The sequence below is a fragment of the Heterodontus francisci genome, chromosome 3, assembly GCF_036365525.1.
Source record: "Heterodontus francisci isolate sHetFra1 chromosome 3, sHetFra1.hap1, whole genome shotgun sequence".
NCBI classification, from domain to species: Eukaryota; Metazoa; Chordata; class Chondrichthyes; order Heterodontiformes; family Heterodontidae; genus Heterodontus; species Heterodontus francisci.
In genome coordinates, this window is record NC_090373.1 from 53424139 (window position 1) to 53440387 (window position 16249).

At 46.4% G+C, this 16249-nt stretch overlaps 1 non-coding gene across 1 annotated transcript; it reads right to left on the minus strand.

Moving 5' to 3' along the window:
* Positions 1-15592: 15592 nt before the first annotated feature.
* Positions 15593-15697, minus strand: LOC137368122 (U6 spliceosomal RNA). The gene has a single exon (XR_010974351.1). It is a non-coding gene; the product is annotated as a U6 spliceosomal RNA (small nuclear RNA).
* Between the last annotated feature and the right edge of the window lie 552 nt (positions 15698-16249).

The following is a 16249-nucleotide window of genomic DNA, read 5'->3' on the forward strand; positions in this document are numbered from 1 at the left end:
TGGCTCCTGCGCAGTGGCGCCAGACGCCGTGCCAGGGACGGCTCATCTGGCCCCTCCCTGTCATTGGGGGTTTAGGGTGGGGAGCGAATGACCCGGGCATTCTAATGAGCCGTTGCGTTCAGGATCGTGGCGGCTCTGGGGCATGCGGCCCGAGTGTGCGGGTCACCATTTTTCTCGCCCGCTGACCTCTGCAGGCAAAAGGAACATGTCTAGACTTTGCACCTTTTTTGAATTAAATAAAATCATGGGAGACAATGGTTCCCTAGTATATGCTCCATGGCAATGCCTCGACCAATCAGAGCTGACTTGCAACCAATCAGCACCCTTTTCTCATAAATTGTATAAGTTGTTGTCCCGTTGAAATTTGGCATTCTTCTGTCTGTCCTGATGAGTGCAAGATGTAAAGCTTCAACAGCATGCCTCTTTTTTCAGCATATACTCAAGTTCTGTACCATCAAGCAACTAAATCTATAAATGTGTTCTCTGTAAGTGGGTGTATGGATTCAGTAAAACAAAATCATGGAATAAAATATTGGACACCGTACTTTAGGGTCAAGTTATTGTATATGATTAACCACTAGTATTCTAACTGGAGAAAATACACAACTTTATTAATTGGGAACATATTGATTTAGAACTTAATAGGGTGTTGGGAAAAAAGGTACTGAAGGTGCTTAAAATGTTGACCATTCCTTAAGGCCTACATATAGCAGCTCATGAAACATATTCTGTGAATACATTTAATTATAATTAGCTTAATATTAAGTAATATAAAAGACTGTTGTATGCTTGAGTTTCATTTCTTCCCACCATCCCATCATTTATGACCATTAGGCTTATGTAGGCATCCATCATCAAGCCAAGGAAAAGTGATAGCAGGCACAAGCACTCACAGTTATAAGACATCCAGAATTTATAATGTTTCACCCCCAGAGACAAATATGAGAAGACGGCTGGAGGAGATTTCTAAGATTGCTATTCACTAAGCAAACAGATGAATATTGGAAAATCACAGGGGCCCTATGTGCAAATTACATTACAGCTGATTCCCAATGCTCCAGGAAGAAATGACTTGGATTGCAGCAGTATGCCATTTTATTTTTATTTGCTCTCTGTCAATCTGTCTTTGACATCAGGTTACCAATTTTGTGGCACATGTTCCAGCTGACAACTCGACGTATGGATTAAGTGTGAAATCATGCAAACATGGATAACAAATCATTGGAAAGGTAGCAGTTTGCCTCCAGCCATCTCTGCTAGTTTCTCCAGAATAATTTCCTTAGAGATAACTGAATATAGATCCTCATCGAGATTGAAATACTTGAGATAGAAACTCTTATTTTCCAACCTGATGCTGTCCAAGTCCATATAATAATTATTAGTTGGTTTGAGGAGACAGAACAAAACTGTATTTGTCTCTGGGGGTGAAACATTATAAATTCTGGATGTCTTATTACTGTGAGTGCTTGTGCCTGCTGTCACTTTTCCTTGGCTTCATGATGGATGCCTACATAAGCCCAACGATCAGAAATGATGGAATGGGGAACTAAATGAACCTTAAGTATACAACAGTCTTTTAGACTCATAGAATCATAACAGCACAGAAGGAGACCATTCAGCTCATTGAGTCCATGCTGGCTGTCTGTAGAGCAATCCAATCAATCCCATTCCCTGGCTATATCCATGTAGCCCTGTAAGTTTATCTCCCTCAAGTGCGCATTTAATTTTCTTTGGAAATCTGAAACAAAAACAATAAATGCTGGAAATACTCAGCAGGTCAGGCAGCATCTGTGGTGAGAAAAACAGAGTTAACTCTTCCTTAGCAAACACTGATACAAAGTACTCATTACATATTCTAGCCTTGCCCTATGCCTCCAAGCATTTATCACCCTCTTTGTCTCTAACAGGCCCAACCAACCTCTGACTACCCCTTACTACTTACATGTCGGTAGAAGATTTTTGGGTTCCCTTTTATGTTAACTGCCATTCTATTCTCATATTCTCTCTTTGCCAGTCTTATTTTCCTCTTCACTTCCCCTCTCAACTTATTGTATTTAGCCTGTTTCTCACTTAAAGAATTCACCTGACATGTATCATGCATCCGTTTTTTTGTTTCATCATAATCTTTCTCTCCCTCGTCATCCAAGGATCCCTGGCTTTGGTTCTATTACCTTTCACCCTCGTTGGAATGTACCTCGCCTGTACTGGAAACATTTCCCCCTAAGTATCACCCATTGATCTGTTACAGTTTTTCCTGTCAATCTTTGGTTCAATTTTACTCTGGCTAGATCCCCTCTCATCCCATTGAAGTTAGCCCTCTTCCAATTTCAAAGTTCTACTTTAGATTGTTTTTTGCTTTTTTCCATTGGTAATCTGAATCTTAGGATACAATACGAACATATGAACTAGGAGCAGGAGTAGGCTCCTCGAGCCTGCTCCGCCATTCAATAAGTTCATGGCTGAACTGATTACTCCACATTTCCACCTACCCCCGAAAACCTTTCACCCCCTTGCTTATCAAGAATCTATCTACCTCTGCCTTAAAAATATTCAAAACTCTGCTTCCACTGCCCTTTGAGGAAGACTCACGACCCTCTGAGAGAAAACATTTCTCCTCATCTCTGTCTTAAATGGACGACCCCTTATTTTTAAACAGTGACCCTTAGTTCGAGTTCTCCCACAAGGGGAAACATCCTTTCCACATCCACCCTGTCAAGACCCCCTCAGAATCTTATATGTTTCAATCAAGTCGCCTCTTACTCTTCTGAACTCCAGCGGATTCAAGCCTAGCCTGTCCAATCTTTCCTCGTAAGACAGCCCACCCATTCCAGGTATTAGTCTAGTAAACCTTCTCCGTACTGCCTCCAACGCATTTACATCCTTCTTTAAATAAGGAGACCAGTACTGTACACAGTGACCATACTTACCCAAGTGCTCTCCCGCTGATGCCTTGTCCACTTTACCAGATCCAGCAATGCCTCTTTTGTAGTTGGACTGAGAACATACTGATCGAGGAAGTTATACTGAACACATTTCAGAAATTTCTCCCCCTCCTTTCCCTTTACTGTAACACTATGCCAATTGATATTCAGGTAATTGAAGTCCCCCAATATCACCACTCTATAGTTCTTGCACGTCTCTGTCATTTCCCTGCAGATTTGCTCCTTTATCTCTCTCTCACTATTTGGAGGCCTAAAGAATACCTCCAATAGAGTGATCATCTTTTTGCTTCTCAATTCTTACCAATTGGATTCTGTCCTTGCCCCTCAAAGACAATCCCTCTTTCCAACACCACAATGTCTTCCCTAATCAGTACAGCCACCCCACCTCCCTTTCTTCCTTCCCTATCCTTTCTTCAGCCTGCTAACATTGCTGCTTTTCTCAAGATGACCACTTTTGGGGTCCTGGGAAAGTTCCATCACCTCATCTCGAAGAGTCAATAGACAATGCTTCAACTCATTCCTCCTCTGCCTCTTCAGGACATTGCGTGTCCTTCGCCTCACCTCATCCTCCGCGTCTGAAGGCTTGGGGCTCAAGGCTGAGGACTTGTTGGGGGAAGAGTACTTGGTCTCATGGAGATACCTGTTGGTTCTGGCTCGTTGTGCTGCTGGCGGTTCCTGCGAGAGCAGAAGCGAAGGCACAGCATAGTTGTGATGTTGCTGGGTTTCCAGACTGCACTGTTTGATGCTGGTCAGAGTCTGTGAGCAGATTCCGGTCCTTGGAGATTTCTCCTTGGCAATGCTCTCATGGATAGTTATGATGTCCTTACACACTGGTAATCCTACCACTGCTGGTCCGCTCGTGTCTGCTAGGTAGAACGTTTGTGGTTTCCATGCTGACTTGCCATATCTGCATTGCATTGTTAATGTGCCACTGACAGGGATGGGTGACCTTTTGTATGCAGGTAACTTGGCAGTCGTCAGTTGTATCATTGATTTCCAATGTCTCTGGTACATATCTTTGAGGATTCGGACTGGTAAGATATTTGCACTAGCGCCGGTGTCAATCTTAACCTTGAGTGTATGTTTGCCAGCATTCTTTGGGCACGTTATGTTGATGGTGGTGAAAGCTTCCAGTTGTTTGATTTCATCGATGTGATGTGCCAGTTTCACAATGTGGAACGCTTGCTTGTCTTCTGACTGAGAACTACTCGTCTCTGAGTCTTAGCTCAAGTCTGTTTTGCTGTGAACTTTGTGTATCGGTTTGCATTTATACAGGTCTCTGGTGCTTTCCTTGCTGCTGTTGCAGTGCTGCTGTACCTGTCTTCTGTTGGCCCATGTCCTAGCGTGGCTTCTGGCTACGTCTTCGGAGTCAGAATTCCTGCTTAGGTGGGCCCAGTGACCTTTTACACTGCATGCCTTGCACAGGTCTTGAAATGCAGAGCACTTTCGCCTTGAGTAGGACCAACCACACTTACCATGCAACTTGTTTGCTTTTTTCAACCTGGTTATGGTGCCGATACTGTTGGCTGTACCTAGTACTTGCAGGTGTTGTCCAACTACAATGGCTTCATATTTTCTGCCATCTTCCAATAGTGCATCAATGCTGTGACCTTTCTTCTTCCCCAAGAGGTCTTTCTGAAATACTTCAGTGGGTGTTGAAAGAATCACCAGCTCCATTATTTGGCCTGGAAGCTCAGGTTCTGAGAAGCCACATTTGTTGCCCTTGTTACGGCATCTGCTTACGAACTGGTCTATTGATTCCTCTAGTTGTTGCCTGTAGGACATCAATTCCAGGCAGTGAAAATTCACTCTTAATCTGTGCTGATCTTCCAGCACTTTCCATAGTTTTGAAGGATTTTTCTGGTTCTCTTCAGATATGCCTGAGATATTGATTCTGTGCAATCCCTCATTTACAAACGCTATCATTATTTTTAGAGCTTGCTGCTCTGGTTCTACCGTCATTTAGTCTGTGAAGCATAACTGTATTCTCTGTTTGAACAGTTGGAACTCAGATAGGATATCCAAGGCTTTCCAGTTCATGCTGGGAAAATTGGTATCCATGTCTCTGTTTTGCTTTAAGAACTTGCTTTGTGACTCTGTACTGCTTTCCCCTTTAAGAAACTCTCTTGGCTGATTTGATTGACAGCAACAGCTTGTCTGTTTATCTAGTTTCCAGCACTAAGCCTATTTTGTAACACACCTGTGCAGCAGATATTTCAAGTGTTCTTTTCTAGCTACAGTTTGTTTATCCAGCTGTTCAAGAGGCAATTCTTCATGGCTGAGTGGTTTTATGAGTTTTTTTAAACTCAGGTTGAGTGAATGAAAGCTCTTCAGCATTTGAGTGATGTAATGAGGTTCCTATTTATAGCTTTAGCTGCGAGCTGCGTGAATGGAGGAGTCCTGCGCTTTTTGTGGTCGGGCGTCTCCTGTAATGGCGCAGACCTGATCAGCATGGAGGAGGAATTGGGTCTTCCCCGAATTTTTTATTCTCCCAGGGAGCCTTTGAGAGACAAAAAAATAAATTTTTTAATGATTTCAAGGCTCCTTTTTTTTTAAAACGGGGATTCCTCTACCAACGGCAGACTGGCTCACCCAATCACAGTGATTGATTTGCAGCCTGTCGTTCAGCTCTGTCTTCTACAGCTTGGGGTGAGTTCTTTTTTTCTTACTGTTTGAGCCAGTATTTTTCTTTGAACGCTCTCTCACCAGTAGCTGTAGGAAAGTCATTTTCAGAGCTGTTTCCCCTGTGGTCTTCAAACCTGGATTTTGTTCTTCTCACCACAACTGCCACCATGCAATGAGAAGCTTTTTTTATGTTGTCTGATGCAACATATATGAGCTGCTTGGAGTTCAGGTCATTTGAAGATCTCAGAACAGGTTTATTAAGCAGCTAACTTATATATACAGTACAGAGCTACTTATTTACAAAACTTACCTCTTGGTGTTATAGTAGCAGCGTGAGCCTGGCATGTAGTCACATGACTACGTCATGGTACTTGGCTCATTAGCATACTAAGATCTTAAAGGGACATCGCTCTTAAAGGCAATCACACAACAGTCATCTCCAAAGAAATTGTTCAGGAGACATTAAATATTTTGCTCTGGATGGAATGGATTGTATTTATTGGAACTGTTTCAGGTGCCTTTGAGATGGAATTTTGAATTATGGTGAGCTAGTATTTCCTGAAATATTGACCTTGGGGTTATCAGTGTTTATTGAACAGAAAAGAAAACAACATTGCAACAAAAGTAGATTGATGAGATGACTTGTGGATTTGTTTCTACAGTAGTGCCAATCCCAATCAGTCACAAATTTTCTCACCACTTTCTAGGCAGTATCCAGTTTTGTAAATAATATGTTCAGCATTATCATTCTTGCAAGAAAAAGTTGACAATATCTAGACTTGCACTGTAATAGAGTATTTATTTTCCAGATGTATAATTGCTGTATTAAAAAAAAATTTTCATACAATTTCTGTATTTAGACACATTGCTTCACGATACAAGAAAAATACTTTTGGATAAGGGGAGACTTTTATGTTGTGAAGAAAATGTGATGAACTGACGGGGTGTAAAATTCTTGTAATAGAACTACATTTTTGTGCTGATACCATCAGACTCTTGTCATAAATTGTAGATGTGACGTGCAGTCAGGCCAGAACTAACTGATATTGAGCTGTTTGAGCTCTGAGCCTTCTACTTTGTGTACAGTGTCACCTGAAGCAATAAAGTGGATGTTATTTTATACATCTGGACGTTAAGTATATTTACTGAGATAGCTGGCAGGAGTTCTCATCCTGGGCACATCATGTTGCACCTCAAGTGGAGGGTAGAGGTGAAGAGATATGGCTGTTAATATTCATGGCAGCTGCAGGACTCTGTAAGAGGCAGATGTGATCATTTTACAGTAATACAATGTGCTTTGGCAGTTAATACAACACAGGGACTGCTGGCCCCCAATCAAAAAAATGGTTATTTCACCAGTTGTTGTATATGCATTATTTATTTTCAAATACGGGTTTCAACTTAACTGCAAAATTATAACCAGTGTCTTGCGACAACTGATGAATTCAGGGAAAATATTAAAAAAGTGAAGTTCAGAGAAACTATTATCAAAATGTGGGACTATGGAGTATTACTAAAAATGCCTGAGGAGCACAGATTAGCAAACCTTTCAGCACTAGAGAGGAGAAGATACTTTCCCACTGTGGTGAAACCTCATCCAACCCATCACAACAACAAACTGCAATTATTCATCTTTAAAAGAGGAAAAGTATCCAGGTGTTTCACAGGAACATTAGAACGTATGGATACCAAAACAAAATATTAGTAAGCATTAGGAGGAGCAACACAGGTATTAAAGGAAGAGAGAGAGGTGGCGAAGTGAAGTATTTAGGGAAAAATCTCTAGAGCATGGGTTTTAGTTAGCTGAAGGGTGAAAAATGTACAAGAGGCTGGAGTCAAAGGAACAGAGGCCGCAAAATTGGGCTCCACAGTGTCCGTACCTTTGGTGTAAAGGGTGCCATTTTGATACCAAAATGGCGTCAGCACTGTGCATGTACAGTTCCAGCATAACTCGCATTGAGCCCTATCTTGGTGAGGGTGTTGGCACAGGCATTAGGAGCCTGCACTGGAAGTATGCAGAGTAGATAGATTGTGATGCCAGTCATTTGATGGTAGCGCTGCCATTTTCAATCTTGTCACTCCAATTAATGGCTTCACTTAAACATGCAGAACTGAACATGCATTTAGTAGCACGAAGGAACCACCACCAATTTAAAGGGATCATTAACCATTCTCAGGTTATCTGCTGATTAATCGCTTCTGGCTATGTTTGAGTTTGTAGAAGTGCTTGGTGCTTTGCAGAATTGTTTGAAATTACTGAAGTTGACATTGAATGGTGCTGCATGTGGAGAAGGCCTTGGCTCTGACTTGAAGAAGTCTGGTCAGACCACTTGCTCCCATCATGGATACTATAGTCACCATCCCCCTTGGGCTACAGTATGAGAAGGTGATGGTGCAGAGGCAGCAAAGAAGAGGACAAACTGCTCACAGAGGGAGGAAGAGGGGGAAGAAGTGCTCTCAGTAGGAGCCCTTATCCACCTAGGGCCTTCAGGGAGAATTTCTCTTACCTCCACCTAAGCCAGGAGCAGTGTGGGTGTCATCTGCATTTGCGAAGAAGATGCTCACAGCACTCTGGAAGCTTTGCAACCAGACCTGTAATCTCAGATTAGAGCAAAGATGATGCGTCCAGTGGCTGTGAAGGTGACCATGGCCCTGAATTTCTTGGTGTTGGGATTCTTCCAGGCTGGAGTAGGCAACATCTGTAACATCTCCCTGTTCGTTGTCCAGTGCTGCATAAGAGAGGTGACCAATGCTTTTTATGTCAGGAGGGACAACTTTATTGTGTTTACTATAGGCTGAGAGAAGCAGGTGGAGCATGCATGTAGCTTTGCATGATAGTGGGCTTCCCCACAGTAAATGGTGCCATCAACTACACACAATGTGGATTTGTGGGCACTGCATCTAACTCTTGAGATGTACCACAACCTCAATCTTTACCACTCGCTGAATGTGCAGTTGGTGTGTGACCATGCTGGTGAATGCCACTATCCTAGCAGCAGTCATGATGCTTGTATTCTGTGCCAGTCTACTGTTCTCTCAATATTGGATTCAACACATCAAACTGGAGGGGGCCACTGGGTGACAAGGGCTATATGTTTAACAGCTGGCTCACGTGGCCAGTATATGTACAATGAGAGTCAGGCAGCCACAATAGACATCATAGAGCAGACCATTGGGAAGCTGAAGCAATGGCTCTGTTGCCTGGACTGTTCTGGAGGAGAACTCCAGCACTCACTGGAGTGTAGGTCTGGATTTGTGGGGTCTCCACAATCTGGCCATCATGAGGGCAGTGCCCTTTTCACCAGGGATATGGCAAGAAGCTCAGGAGGAAGAAGAGGAGGAGCAGAAGGAAGAGAGGACACAATCAGCATAATCCCTTTTCTGGCTGGGCTGTCAATGATTATCTCATTCGACTACTGTTCCACTGAACAGAACCCCAAATCCCCATTCAACAACAATCTCATACCTTACCATCCCTCTGTTACAGACTATCATAGCATCCTCTCGGCCACAATGCTGAAATAAAAGCCACCACAAAACAACCATTCCAAATCAACTTAATCCAACAAACTATCCAATATTCCATACAAAGTCAACCTTAGTGCCTGTTTTGAAGGTGCCTTTTCCTGACCTAGTGCTCCTATGCAGTGCCACCCCAGAGGTTGGTGGTTTTTGGGAGACTGTAAATGGCCTTGGAGTGCCCTCTTGAGCAGCTCAGGCCCAAAAGGCACAGCTTCAGACTGCACCACCTTGACACTTACACCAGCAGACTGGGCTGGCTGGCTGACAGGCAACAGCAAGGGCACTGGTGGAGTAGCAGTGCTGGGTGGACAAATGCTGTCATCCTGAGAGATGACTGCAGGTTCGTGCACAATGGAGTCACTGCCACTCCCCTGGAATGGCACCTTAGCGATGCTAGTAAACAGTTGGAGCACAGATTGCTGGATTGCTGTGAGAGCCTATCGGCCTCTTTGATCACTGGTATCTGTAGCCATGCTGGTGCAGTCTTAGCCTGCATGACAACAAGATGGGATTTCATGATCTCAGTCTGAATTTCCACAGCAGCCCTCAGACATTGAGTGGCTTCTGCTTGTGCTGCAATGGAAGCTGAGGCATCGGCCATCAGACTCTGCATCATGGTTGGATCCACTGGTTTTGTCATGGAGTTATCACTGCTTCCATGTAGGAAAAAATGGGCTCCAAGCTCTGTGCAAAGCCCTGTGCCGTGTTGGAGCTGGACACCTCCATGCACCTTGACAGTGAAATTAGGCTATCTGGCAGACCTGAAAATGCACCAAGTATTTCCATGTGCATCCTCCAGCACTTTTCTGTATGCCACCCCTCTGAAGTCCTCATCTGAGTACTCTGCAGCAGAACCACCAGCACTACCCTTCCCCACTTCCCTGGCCTCTTGCGTCCGATGAATCGACATGTGCAGATCTTACCTCTATGCTACTCTCTAAACGTCGCGCAGTGCCAGCATCTGAGCTTGTGACTGAATGTGAGATTGAGTGACGACGTCTCTTCTTCATTTGTTCTGCTCCTCTTGGACTTCATGCTCCAGCAGCAATTCTTGTCCAGGTGGCAGTTCTTGGGTATCTGAAAGGATAGAGGCACAAGAGTAGAGTTGGGACGTAGAAATGGGGGTAATGCATATTTACATCACTGCAGCTTGTAACTCTGAACAGATTGTGGGATGAGGGGGGAGTGGGATGTGAGAAGGTGGATTAGGTAGGAACAAACCATCATCTGCTATGGTTTCGATCTCACCATTGACCATGATATCAGTCGTGGTTGCTCCAATGATGGAAAGCACTGTCTCCTCCATTGGTCTTAGGACATGCACCCCTGCTTATACCCTGCTTGTTAGGTGTTGCTGCCTCTGGTTATGGACCACCTTGTCCTGCAAGGGAGAGGGAAGCTTGTCAGTTAGTGTGGTGCAATGTGTTTGGGTGTTTTGCCTATTATAGCTGAAAAGCTAGCATTGTGTGCAGCTGAAGGATGTGGAGTTGAGACATACTGCAGTGCCAAGTGTGTGAGGGTGAGGTGACACTACGAATGTGAGGTATGTGTTGTGCTTGATAACGATTTTTTTTTTAGAGATACAGCACCGAAACAGGCCTTTCGGCCCACCGAGTCTGTGCTGACCATCAACCACCCATTTATACTAATCCTACACTAATCCCATATTCCTACAACATCCCCACCTGTCCCTATATTCCCCTACCACCTACCTCTACTAGGGGCAATTTATAATGGCCAATTTACCTATCAACTGCAAGTCTTTTGGTGGTGGGAGGAAACCGGAGCACCCGGCGAAAACCCACGCAGACACAGGGAGAACTTGCAAACTCCACACAGGCAGTACCCAGAATTGAACCCGGGTCGCTGGAGCTGTGAGGCTGCGGTGCTAACCACTGCGCCACTGTGCCGCCCTAAGTTGATTGTTGGTAGGCGAGCGAAGGGGCTGTGGTGAATGGAGCAGTGTGTGAGGTTAGTGGTGCAGTTGGTAGGATATGACATGTGAAGTTGCATTCACTGACCTTGACCACTCATGAGAAGTCATTATACTTCTTCCTGCACTGCATCCAGGTCCTCGGGGTAGCCGCTGCCATTGACTATGATGGCTACCTGTCCCACTGCCTTCTCAATGTCTTTCTGGAGGGTCTCCTGGCCCCCTGTGGGGAGAGGATTTCTCCCTTCCTGTTCACCTCCTGACCAAGGTCTCTAATGTTGCATTGGAGAACCTTGTAGCTGCTCTCTGGCCTGTGGGGCATCACTCTTCTTTCTTCTCATAGACTCTTCTGTAACCAGTTCCAGCCCCTGCTCCTTGCCTTTAAGAGGTGCAGGTTGACTTTAAATAGTGCAGGGCAGCTTTATGTGGTGTGAGCTTCACACAAACTTGGGTTCCCTGCTGAGGCATAATTAGAGCTGGGCTCCACTATCATTTAAATTAGCAGGCAGCACAAAGTTTGCACGCTGCCTGCAACAGTACAAATGGATGCAGGTTAATCACGCGTCTCAATCCCTGCGCCTGTTTTCTGGTCCAGTCCAATTTTTCCCCCAGAGAGTTCTTGGAGGGGTTATGGAGCTGGAGGAAATTACAGAGATAGTCAGGATGAGGCCATGGAATGACTTAAACATGAGGATGAGAATTTGGGGCACTGGGAGCCAAAGTAGGTTAGGGAGGATGGGTGGAGGTATGAACATGAGTATGTGGATTAAGCATCTCTGCCCCTCCCTGGAGGCCCAAACAAGTCTCTTCAGCTCTGCACAGTGAGGGACAGACTGATGCCAGACAGGAGATGAAAGAACACCACCACCCTCTCCCAGGTCCACAAACAGTGAAACAACCCATCCATGCCCTCAGGAAAGGCAAGATAGCCCTTGTTCACTCGCACCTGACAATCCATTACATTGTTGTGGCTGCATTGCCTCTGAAGCACTTATAGAAACCTAAACTATACTGCAAATGTGTTTAAAATATGCACTACAACTACATCAACACGCAAATCAGCATATGACCTTTCACTAAAGAATTTATGGAAAAAGCTTGCTGAAAGATTGAACATTCATTATTAAATGTTTGACAAATTCCTTGTTTGGATGTGTAAACATTTTCTTCATGAAATAAAGGGCTGAATTTTACAGACCCCTCGACGTTGTGGCGGGGAGCGGGGGACAGGAAAATGCCTCCGGGAGAGGGCCGCCACTTACCCCAACGCTGGGATGGCCCGGCCCAGTAGTGCCGGTGGCGTCGAGGCCTCATGCTGGCCCCCCACCACTCAGCGACAGGACCGCCATTTAAATATGTAAAGAGATACTTACCATGCCACATTATGCATCCCGCTACGAGTTATCAAACAGTTTAGAATATTGAGCTGAACAGGTGTCTCTCACGTGCCTTCCCATCCCCGACTGATAAGAGCTGGCGGAACAGGTGTTGCAGTGCTCGAAGCCTGTGAAGGTGAGTGCTGCAAGACGGGTCTTAACTCTACATTTGTGTACAGAGCTGGGTGGGGGATCGTATTACAGGGGGCACAACTCTGCATTCATCTACGGAGGTCGGCGGGGGAGGGCATTAAAGGGGGCACAACTCTGCATTCGTGTACAGAGGCACCGCATCCCCTCCCTCCGTAGAGGGGGCCCCTCTGCGCCCGTAAATATTTGGGGGAGTGAAGGAACAATGGCACTCCAGGAACCCTATGTGTGGGGGTGGGAGTCACAAATGGTAACCGATTAAAGTTAATGTTGCTGGTGGGCCAATCCATGCAACTACAACAATCTGAATGTGGTCATGCTGCCCCATTCTTCGTGAAAGCTAAGACGGGCAATGCCACGCCACACCATATAGTTGATGCATGAACGTGCCTGAAATACCAATGCACATCATTCTGTTCCCTGTTAGGTGCCTTTGAAGTACTGAAGGAACCGAGTTTAACTGCAACATTGAGATGGGGATGGTCCATCCTGTTTTCATTGATCCACGTTCCGCGAGGAGCCATATCTGCCGGAGGCAGAACAAAGAGGCAGGTACAGCCTACATGGAAGTCCACAGCTGTGAACAGTAGCAGCCCCCAAGACGAACTCGGCACTATAACTCTACAGATCCCACATGACATACCTGCAGATGTCTGAGCGCCAGTGTCAGAGGCGACTGTGGATATCGAGAGAGTCGGTGACACATCTCTGTGCCCTGCTCAACAATGACCTGCAGCCGATGGGCTTTGGTGGACATCCTGTACCTGTGGCCCTCATAGTGACAGTGGCTCCTAACTTTTAAGCTTCTGCATCATTTCAGGGGCCCACCGGCGACCCATGTGGGGTGACAGTCAGCAGTGCACCACTGCATCAGGGAGGTCACCGATGCCCTGTACCAGAGGGTCAGTGACTATGTTCGCTTCAAGACGGACCCTGAGAGTTAGGCCCAGACGTCTATTGGATTTGGCTCCATCGTGGGATTCCCACAGATGCAAGGTGTCATAGATTGCACCCACGTGGCCATCAAGGCTCCCGCTGGGTGACCAGCTACATACTCAAACTGAAAGGCCTTCCACTCACTCAACGTGCAGCTTGTATGTGATCATCGTAAGCGCTTTATGCAAGTCTGTACCCGCTTTCCAGGCAGCTGCCATGACGTCTTCATCCTGCGCCAGTCCCAAGGAGCCTTTGCTGTTCACTGAACTGGCTCAGATTGAGGGGTGAATTCTTGGAGACGAGGGCTACCCCTTGCAGACATGGCTCCTGACATCAGTGTGAAACCCCACCACTGATGCAGAGGAGAGATACAATGCCAGCCAAGGCGCGACAAGAGCCACCTTTGAGCAGGCAATTGGCATGCTGAAAATGCGCTTCCGCTGCCTGGATATATCAGATGGGGTGCTGCACTACACACCGGAAAGGGTAGCTCGTATAGTTGCTGTTTGCTGTGCTCTGCACAACTTTGTACTAAATAAGGGGGAGGCCTTGCAGGATGAGGAGAGATGTGAGCAGGGCTCCTCCTCAGACGATGAGGACGCAGAGCGCTTGCAGCAGGAAAGGCACATGGAAGGACAGACAGCATCCAGGCAGCGCATACAGGGCGACCAGCGAGCAAGGGATGCATGACAACACCTTATTGATCAACGTTTCTCCAGACTCTGAAGTGCACCATATGCTGTACATGCCACGCAGCACCCTCGTTCACCTGTTGTGCTGCAGTCCGCATCTGTAACATCTTTGTCTCTGCCATTACTGGCAGCAGCTGACTGAGCCATTGTCCATGTGACTGCATCCATGGAAAGGCACATGAGTAATACTTACATGGAAATGATGTTATTCCATACATTAGCAGTTCTGAAAGGCCAATGATGTAATAGGAGGAGACACGATCGGTACACGCTGGCATACTTGATTTATTTTTTTTTTATTTCCAAAATATACTTTATTCATAAAAATCTGTAAAAATTACATTGCCAAACAGTTTCCAAACAGCAACAAAAAATACAAACATTGCAAGGGAGATCAGTTTCCTTCAATACTGTCATGAGTTTCTTCCCAACCCTTCCGTTTCACAATTGTCATGTCAATTACAGTTTTACGTTTACAGCAATTGAGAATATTAACGATACAGTTCGAGGGGTTTCCCATGGATCCAGCCCCTCAGTCCAGCTTGGTGGGGGAACCTTACACTGTGGTCTTTCCCCATTGAGCCTTTGCTGCGGCTGCCCCAAGCTTTAGTGCGTCCCTCAGCACGTAGTCCTGGACCTTGGAATGTGCCAGTCTGCAACATTCGGTGGTGGACCACTCTTTGCGCTGGAAGACCAGCAAGTTTCGGGCAGACCAAAGGGCGTCTTTCACCGAATTGATCGTCCTCCAGCAGCAGTTGATGTTTGTCTCGGTGTGCGTCCCTGGGAACAGCCCGTAGAGCACAGACTCCTGTGTTACAGAGCTGCTTGGGATGAACCTTGACAAAAACCACTGCATCTCTTTCCACACCTGCTTTGCAAAGGCACATTCCAGGAGGAGGTGGGCGACCGTCTCTTCCCCACCACAGCCAACGCGGGGGCACTGTGCGGAGGGGGCGAGACTTCGGGTGTGCATGAAGGATCTGACGGGGAGGGCCCTTCTCACCACCAGCCAAGCTACGTCTTGGTGCTTGTTTGAAAGTTCTGGTGATGAGGCATTCCGCCAAATGACTTTGACGGTCTGCTCGGGGAACCATCCGACAGGATCCACCGTTTCCTTTTCCCGTAGGGCCTTGAGGACATTCCGTGCAGACCACTGCCTGATGGACCGGTGGTCAAAGGTGTTTTTCCGCAGAAACTGCTCCACGAAGGATAGGTGGTACGGCGCCGCCCAACTGCACGGTGCGTTCCGCGGCAATGTGACCAGGCCCATCCTTCGCAACACCGGGGACAGATAGAACCTCAGCACGTAGTGACACTTGGAGTTTGCGTACTGGGGATCTACACATAGCTTGATGCAGCCGCACACGAAGGTGGTCATCAGGATGAGGGCCACGTTGGGTACATTTTTCCCGCCCAAAAAATATGGAACGCTTCACGAATTTGCGTGTCATCCTTGCGCAGGGGCCATGCTAATCTTCTCTGTATCGTTCCAATTTTAGTATATGTGCTGCCGAAGCGAGCTGGCATACTTGATTCACACAGTAAAAATGATGCACATTAGTGAAGCACATTTAGTGAGAGTAAATTATACATTGGAGTGTCTCCCGTGCAGACCCATTTGTGTCACAGTGTTTTTTTTGAGACTTTGGGGGTGCTTCTTCACAGTGTCACTTTTGCGTTAGCAGCCTGATTGGAGGAAGGCTGCTGATCTGATTGCCCTTTGGTTTTGGATGACTTCGGCGGTTGTCCTCTGGGCTCACGAGGCCTGGAGGGCCCCGGCTGGCTGGGTGAATCCTGCGTCAGTACAGAACTCTCCTCAGACATCATGGCTGCTGGAGCTTGACTCACCGGCAGAGGGGCGGAGCGGCTGGTGTCCACATTGGAATTACCTTGAGGGGAGACCCCAGATATGGCACACAGGCTTGTCTCCTCCCTCTCAAGGCTCATATGAACCTCGCTGTTCTCCTGGGAAGGTCCAGGGACAGGGACAGTCTCCATGCTCCTTGTCCTTCTCTTGCCTTGCCGCTGCTGCAGCCAGCTCACAGCTGTGGCGAAGGCTTGCAGGTCAGTGCG